Source organism: Anabrus simplex, chromosome 1 (genome assembly GCF_040414725.1).
Source record: "Anabrus simplex isolate iqAnaSimp1 chromosome 1, ASM4041472v1, whole genome shotgun sequence".
Taxonomy (NCBI): Eukaryota; Metazoa; Arthropoda; class Insecta; order Orthoptera; family Tettigoniidae; genus Anabrus; species Anabrus simplex.
Window position 1 is genome coordinate 983,088,487 of NC_090265.1, and position 9,066 is coordinate 983,097,552.

The following is a 9,066-nucleotide window of genomic DNA, read 5'->3' on the forward strand; positions in this document are numbered from 1 at the left end:
ACTCATTTTTGGTGTAGGCTGAGTGAACCTCAGGGCCATATGCACCTCCGGAAGTGGAAATCTCGTTTCTTAAATTTTACGACTTCCTGACGGGGATTCGAACCCACGTCCTTCCGGGCGAACCGCCTCAGCCAGGCAGCCCCTAAAAAATAACAATAACCGAGGTTTTATTTTATTTTGGCCACTCTTTTCCGTTTTGATAGTATTTTAACGACTCACTAACACATTGCAGGTTTCCGGCAAGGATGGGAAGGGACTAGGATTCGGGGAGGTAGCGGCCATGGGACATTTGTCTGGGATAAAAATGGGGAAACTAAGGAAAACCATCTGCACGGTTGCCGATTATGGCACGTTACACAAAATGATTAGCCAACTCGTCAGTATATTCTGCCACTTATAAAATCCTAACATAATAGATTTATACAAGGATGAGGTAGTATTTAAAATCACGAAGCGAGATATAGTAAGATGAAATGAAATGAAGTGTGGCCTCCGGAGAGGCCAGGTGAAGGTCTTTTGATTTGACACCCGTAAGCGACCTGCGCGTCGCGATGAGGATGAAATGATGATGAAGACGGCACATACACCCAGTCCCAGTGCCAGAGAAGTTAACCAATTATGGTTAAAATTCCCGACCCTACCAGCAATCGAACCCGGGACTACTGTGATCGAAGGCCAGCACGCTAACCATTTAGCCATGGAGCCGGACAGTGAGAGGAACATGCCATTAGATGAGCAGTAAGGCTCAGATGGTTGAGAGCTAGTTTTCTGAGCTCAAGGTAGTGGGTTACATCTCAGCTCAGTCCAGTGATATTTAAAGATGCTTAACCCTCGGGACGTCACGCCGTGGGCTTTTCGATCGCACGCATTCTTCTTTTGTTACTCTCTCTACATTGTTACAGGACAGATTTCTCCCTCCACCATATCTACCCTGCAACCTTCTTCTAGTGTTTATAGCCAGGTAGCGCTCCCTAATTGCTCTTCTGTTGTCACTGTGGATGTTATGTGAGTGCGCGGTGCTTTCGACCGCGGGTGACTACTGACGTTTGTTGAATTCGGTTCTAAACCTGGACGCGTAACTATTCGTATACACAAATTGTTTGACTGTTTACTTGTGTTGTGAGTGAAAATGGATTCCGAAGAACTTGATAGGATAAAAAAATTGATTGATGGTGTGGAAAAGGAACAGAAAGACCAAGACTTCGTGTGCTACCTGCTCTCTGTGCATATGCCAGGAGCACAGTGTCTTCACCTGTCAAGCCTGCAGTATGGGGACAGTAGGTGAAGATGAAGAAAATGAAGATGGCCGTTTTATTATCTAAGGATACAGTCAGCTCACGAATATAATGAAGAATGACAAATAAATTGTCTTTAGTGAACAGTAAATCTCTAATTGCTGTTACCCTTCTATCTGTTGTAGCCTTGCTCTTACCATTGGACAGTATAGCAAAGCAAAGTCACCTACGCACAGGCCATGAAGGCCCTTGGGGGAGTGGAAGGTAAAGGATTCCACCATTGTTAACCTCGGCACGTGATGGGGTAGAGTGGTTAACTCTACGCCCGGCCACCTTTGCCCCCAGGAATTAACCTGGTACTCATTTTTGGTGTAGGCTGAGAGTGAACCTCAAGGCCATATGCACCTCCGAAAGTGGAAATCTCGTTTCTTAAATTTTACGACTTCCTGACGGGGATTCGAGCCCACGTCCTTCCGGGCGAACCGAGCACGCCTTTACCGCCTCGGCCAGGCAGCCCCTATTGGACAGTGTACCTGATTTATATTGCTGTAACTTTGTTTTGTACGTATTTTTACAGATAGTTGTAAATTACTCGTACATTGCACTATACTTCTTTTACCAGTTTACTTTTGTGAATTCTGTAAATCTATGTTGCCCCATTTCACTGTTTTTTGATGTGTGTTAAGTAGAACGTAATGCTAGTTATTGTATTATTTTAAAGCACCATTTAAATGTAAATAAATAATATTTGTATTTTTAATGATCAAAATAGAGAGTAAACAAAAATATAGCAACATTACAAAAATAAATTGCAAATTGAAATACAAAAACGATATGGAATTCTTGCGCTGTCTTTTCCACTGCACGCGATGACTGACGTTGCACTGCCTCGCGCGACGTCCCGAGAGTTAAATACGCCAGCTTCGCGTCGGTACATACCGATACTTTGAAAGGACGCCGGCGGGACAAATGTCGTCATCTCGTTATGCCTGGAAACCGTGGAAGTCGTTAATGGGATTGAAGGTAATATTTATTATTTCAAGGGGGAGTACCACTGGACAGTCCATATTTAGAATACACTTGACTTGTCCTTGGGTAGGTTTTTTGGGGTCATTATTATTTCTAAATCCCTGAACTAACTGGGGGTTTATACGAAACCGTGATTTTGCACTCCCACAAAATATACACAACCAAACTTAATGGAAATCTACCTGCCTTAATGGAAATAAATTTCTAAACTTTTTCTCTGATGTGCATCATTTCGATACGAGGATTAATAAGGTAAGGTAAGGGTGTATTCTACCAGAAAGCAGGTCCGAACCTCCGCAGAGGTGTGCCTGAGCCGGAGTTTACGTACGGTAGGGTGGCCAGTTCCTTTTCGCTCCTCCATTCCCTTACCCCCCCCCCCCCACCAAAAGCGCGTGGCAACCCATCCAAATCTTGACCACGCCCAATGTTGCTTAACTTCGGAGATCTCACGGGATCCGGTGTTTCAACACGGCTACGGCCGTTGGCAGGATTAATAAGGGAGATATCATTTACGGACCACTTTTTTGGTACAAGTCCCACAGGACTTAACTCAAGAGCGGGTGCGTATAAAGCGTATTTTACATAACTTGAAAACTACTGAAGATATTTCAACCAAACTTCATATTTAGCATCCATCTGTCTAAAGGTCAATTTTTAGGTCCATATCATGTCAAATTCCCGGAATGGACTGGGAGTTTATAGAGAACCGAAACAGTGATTTTACTCTCTCACAATATACACAAGACCAACCTGACTGGAAATCGACCAACCTTGATGGAAATTCATTTCTAAAACCTTTTTAATGTGTGCATATTTTCGATAGGAGGACTAATAAGGGAGATATCATGAACGGTAGGTTTTGCAGGCAAAGTCCAGCGGACATAACCCAAAAGGTGTTGTACGTAGGGCAGAGTTCTTATCTGTTAGCTTTAGTTTCCTGAAAGTCCTCATTTTAACCCCTCCTCAAAGCAAGATTGAGGTACAATCTGCCAGACGAGCTAGAAAATTGAAATTTGTCAAAATTATATGTCTTAACCTGTAATCGATGGAAAGCTTCAAAGATATTTAAATATTTCATTCTTTACCCCAGAACAATTCGAAATATTGAGGCAATTTCAATATCGGTGCAGACCTTCGTTTCGATGTATTTCACGGATAATCGGTTAGTCGTATCACAAAACGGATGGCACAATCTCAGTTCAATTTAGAGTGGTCTACAACTTTGATCCCATGACGTTTTGTCGTATCTCTATTACTTATATGTTAGATTTGTCTCTATTTCTCGATTATACCTAGAATTTGATCTTTGTACATGTATAATTCGTAGTTCGAATCACTTATACAAAAGGCAGAATTATCTAATTCTACACGAACATTGGCCTACCCAGTATCCATACGTGAGCTAAATTCTATGTTTGTGGCTGTCATATTAGTAGCCTGAAGAAATGCACTCTAAGAAAACCTTACCCAAATTTCACGCTATTCAACATTTCTAACTCAATTTTACCCATTAATAGATGGGATAAGAGAAAATATCTTAAGACCAGACATTTACATCGCTAAATGAGGCGTCTTATGATACAGTCCGTTTGTCGATATGATGTATTGTTTAGCAGTAGTTAATCTGTAAATGAAGGCTTACAATATTGTAAACATGCACAGACATCGTATGTCGATCTGTATATATTCATTGAAGTCGATTTGTAGCGATGTAGAAAGGGTGTGTTTGCTATTATAATTAATATTTTACATCGATAGTGACTCTCAGCAGGAGGGTGCCTGCTATTGTAATCATTACTCTCCACATCGACTTTGACTGGAATCCTTCTCCAACTCCTTTGTAACTAGCATTAGTTTATTATTTTTAATTTAGCGTATGATGCTTATAAGACAATAAGAATACATTAAATTATATTGTTACATATATACAATTTACAGCATTAAGACCACTTTTCAAGTATGGATAGAAAGGTCGGCAATCCATCTAATTCCTTCTGGAGATGCTGAATGAAGTTCATCCAAGGAGCCGGGATATGCACGTAGAGGGCATTAGTACGGAGGGACTATCATTGTAAATAATAATTCTCTTCTTGATTTGACTGTCAGAAGTCAAGGGAGCATGCAATTTTGTTCCAAACTCCCCTAACCGATTGTGTTTGGGAGTAGGCAAGTGTGCCCGCCATTATAAACAAATTTACCCATCTAAAATGTGACTGGCATTAGGCCTTGCTATTATAATAGAAACTCACCAACTCGGTGTGACTGTCATTAAGAAAAGGGGCCTGTCATTATAATGATAACAGCACAACTCAATTTTGACTGGCAGTAGGGAAGGTGCCTGCTAGTATAATAAAAAACCCTCAACTGTAATCTGTCTGGAAGCAGAAAAGGGCGCCTGCCATTGTAATGAAAACTCACCAAATCAATTTTGACCGCGCACTAGGTAATTGGGCCTCCGATTATAATGAAAACGTACCTACTCGATTGTGAATGGCAGTAGGCAAGTGAGCCTGCCGTTATCTTCACAACTCCGCAACTCGCACTTTACATTGGAAATAACGTATGAGAACCTCCCCCTGGTGTTTCTGGATAACGCTAAGAAGCATCCAGTTTAAAAAAGTATTATTCACTGCATGTACGGTAATTTACTTCGCTCTCTGTATACAATGCAGAATACCGCAGCGAAGCACGGGCACATTTGCTAGTAACAGGATACCGTATATTAGGGTTTTTCCTTTTTTCTTTTCTCTTTTTTTTTCTAATTGCTTTACGTCGCATCGACACATATACTGTAGGTCTTATGGCGTCTATGGGATAAGAAAGGCCTAGGAGTGGGAAGGAAGCGTCCGTGGCTATATTTACGGTACAGCCCCAGCATTTTCCTGGTGTGAAAATGGGAAACCACGGAAAACCATTTTCAGGGCTGCCGACAGTGGGGTTCGAACCTACTATCTCCCGAATACTGGATACTGGCCGCACTTAAGCGACTGCAGCTATCGAGCTCGGTCCATCCTTTTAATTCACATATAATTAAAATGTAATATCTTACTTTTTTATGATTAAAGGACACCTTTAACTTGTATGTGGACTTTTATTTGTACTCCTTCATTATTGTTGAAACAAAAGTGTCTAATGAAACAATAGGCCGACAAGTATTGCTCACTGATAATACCTAAAACTGTATTTTCATGAGGGTTAAATTTAGACATTTTCCGGGGCCTTCCCCTCATCCCCGCCCCCTTCCCACAACCCACCTTTCTTGGACTAGGAGTTAGAGCTCACTCACTAAGTTTGAAAATCGGGCGCCCCTGATCATCATCCCATACTCAGACGCACAGGTCGCCGCTGGGTGTTGCTCCCGGCACTGAAGGCAAAGAAAGAAAGAAAGAAAGAAAGAATGAAAGAAAGAAAAATAAATAAATAAATACCAGTTATTATTATTATTATTATTATTATTATTATTATTATTATTATTATTATTATTATTATTATTATTATAGTAATAGAGAGAATTAATTACTAATTACTTTTACGGCTTTCGAAGACGCCGAGCTGCCGGAATTTTGTCCCGCACAAGTTTTTACTTGCCGGTAAAATTACCAACACGAGGCAGGCATATTTGAGCAACTTTAAATATCGCTGGATGAACCGGAATCTCGAATCCGCACAATGCACTGTGAGTGGAGTTTCTAGGTGCTTTCTATCATCCCCCAGAGGACTTCGACATGGGTTGTATTCCTTATGAAGAACTGTGAAAGAATATGAAATGAAGTAACAAATGGTATTAAGAAACATGTATGACTTTAACGGAGCCCACCCAACTCCGCAAAAATACGAAGCAGTGTGTCCGAAGAGATTCAAGTCGTACTTACTACCTGGTACCGTACTTCTTACTTTACCTTTCTCATAAAGTAACCATGGCCCAAAACAGGCTGTTGTAAGTAACCAAAGCTCAAATATGTTGTTTTAGTTGAAAACCGGGAAAACTTCCAACAAGACCAGCGACTGATAGTTGAATGGCACAGCCCACATAACTCGTCGACATACCGGAGATCAATTGATAAGGATAATCATCATCATCATCATCATCATCATCTGTTTACCCTCCAGGTTCGGTTTTTCCCTCGGACGTAGCGAGGGATCCCACCTCTACCGCCTCAAGGGCAGTGTCCTGGAGCTTCAGACTCTCGGTCGGGGGATACAACTGGGGAGTATGACCAGTACCTCGCCCAGGCGGCCTCACCTGCTATGCTGAACAGGGGCCTTGTGGAGGGATGGGAAGATTGGAAGGGATAGGCAAGGAAGAGGGAAGGAAGCGGCCGTGGCCTTAAGTTAGGTACCATCCCGGCATTTGCCTGGAGGAGAAGTGGGAGACCACGGAAAACCACTTTCAGGATGGCTGAGGTGGGAATCGAACCCACCTCTACTCAGTTGACCTCCCGAGGCTGAGTGGACCCCGTTCCAGCCCTCGTACCATTGTTCAAATTTCGTGGCAGAGCCGGGAATCGAACCCGGGCCTCCGGGGGTGGTAGCTAATCACGCTAACCACTACACCACAGAGGCGGACTGATAAGGATAATACAGAGCTTAAAGTACTTAAAATTGTATATCTCCACAATGAACGTACATTTTAATTATTTTAATTAAAGTCAATAAATTATTTAACTCCATTCAGTTAACACTCACATATTACGTTTGTCCACATATGCGAATTTAAAGTGTCCTAATAAAACCTTCTTTTTAAAGAGACGTTATAAGAACGAGAATGTTATCAAACCAGCTCTCTTCCATAGAACCCTCTGTCGGCAGCCCTGAAGATGGTTTTCCTTGGTTTTCCATTTTCACACCAGACAAAAGCTGGGGCTGTAACTTAATTAAGGCCACGGACACTTCCTTCCTATTCCTAGGTCTTTCCTGTCCCATCGTCGCCATAAGACCTATCTGTGTCGGTGCGACGTAAAGCAACTAGCAAAAAAAAAATCTTCCATAGAAGGGAAATAATACAACTTTAGTTTTAATATTTGGTAATTGATTACCCCGTCACTATAACAATATTTCCCATAAGACGCGTATAATAACAAGTAAAGAATTTAGAGACCATCATTCTGTTTCCTTCGGTCATCTTTCTATTCCCTTTATGTTGCTCGGTCTCTCTACACTCTCCCACCAATGTATTCCGGCTGCTTAGCCCTCACTCACTTTGTCCAGCTGTTTCATAGCGGTCGATCTCTCATGCCAACGACGGATAACAACAATAATGTGTGCTTCGAGAATGAAAAGCTGAAATGGCTTCTTACAACTTTGACAAAGTTTACTAGCGGTGGTACGGCTCAAACAGAAGTGAATGAAACTGTGATTGTATGGTTAACGAGCATATAGTTAAAACAAGATCCTATATACTGAAGCTAAAACACAACAAGTGGTTGGGACAGCTTGGGCACACAGCACGAGTTAGAACATCGATAAGCTCTCTACCACATGTCGATATATCAGTCTACAACTGAACATGTGCAGCAAATTACCAAGCCGGGAAATATAGTCAATAATGTGACAACCAAGGATTGTCTATGAACGTGCTTTAAACTTCTCTTAAACATAGTAAATAATGTGCGGTGGCCTTTAAGCGTGTGTTCTAAGTCATTAAGAGAACCTTAGGTGTGTTTGAAAGAACCGGGAAATACACGGCATTACATGGATTCTTGAATCTTTACGCGATTGATCAGTATTTTTTTTAAATGTGTTTCGTAACGCTCTACAAATTTTGAATGAAATAAATCATTGTCAGACAGAAAAAATTCATATATATTGTATAATAATGAAATAATAGGAGAAGAAAATTGTCAGTTCGCAAAAGTTATCAGACTTTAGAACGAATACCGGCGATCAAATTTCGTTCAGCGAATTATAAAATGATAAGGTAAAATTTTTGCTTTAATTTGAACATGATATATTTCATTGTTGCTACTCGACTATCAACATATCTCCGCTTTTCGGTACTCACGTTGTCTAGTTCTATGATTTATATCTCTAAGATTAGAGTAGATGAAGGATGCAGCAGTTACGTAGAAATGGAAAGATTAGCACGGGATAGGGTGGCATCGAGAGCTGCATCAAATCAGTCTATGGACTGATGACTCAAACAACGACAGGTGAGTTAAATTTCAATAATGACATTAGATTTAATAAAATAATCCCAGTCAGCAATCTATAAACTTTCTGGGAAGAGTCCATACAATCACCCTGCACATCATTTGTTTCTCTAGGTTCTGTATACTTCAACGATAGGTATGAATCAAAATAGGTATTAAGTTCATCGATCTGTTTAGTTACTGCATGACTTACCCCATCCAATTAGAAGTCCATCGAGTACGCAAACCACTTTCAAACTAATATCACACTTTTAACAAACTGACACCTCACAAAAACCATTCCATTTCTTGTTTAAGAGCATGAAGAGCAACTGTTATGACACTTCGTACACGACGCACGCACACTTAGTTAATATTGTACAAAAGTAATGCGCCCCGATCCCGTCCGCCACAAACTGAAGAGCGTGGCCAACCGGCTGGTCGCCTTCCACGCGAGAGCGGCCAGCGCGTCTCGGCGGCAGAGTGAAGAACTACCTAGGAGAACACCACGTGTGTATCGAAACGTGTACAGGTAATCCATTCATATCTCCAGCTCCTTATTTTACAACTCCCTGTAATGACTGAAGAGGTGTAACACCATAATAAAATATTATTTTCTCATTCGCCCTTATATTTTTTATTACCCCGAAGTTACTTTTCTTCATTATCAATAC

At 41.2% G+C, this 9,066-nt stretch overlaps 1 protein-coding gene across 1 annotated transcript in view; it reads right to left on the minus strand.

Annotated features, from left to right (window-relative positions):
* Positions 1 to 8,788, minus strand: part of LOC137496952 (uncharacterized) — a 1,159,990-nt gene extending 1,151,202 nt beyond the window's left edge. The window contains exon 1 of the mRNA XM_068225136.1: positions 8,607 to 8,788. The gene's annotated coding sequence lies outside the window, so the exon portion shown is untranslated. The remainder of the gene's footprint in view (positions 1 to 8,606) is intronic.
* Positions 8,789 to 9,066: the final 278 nt, after the last annotated feature.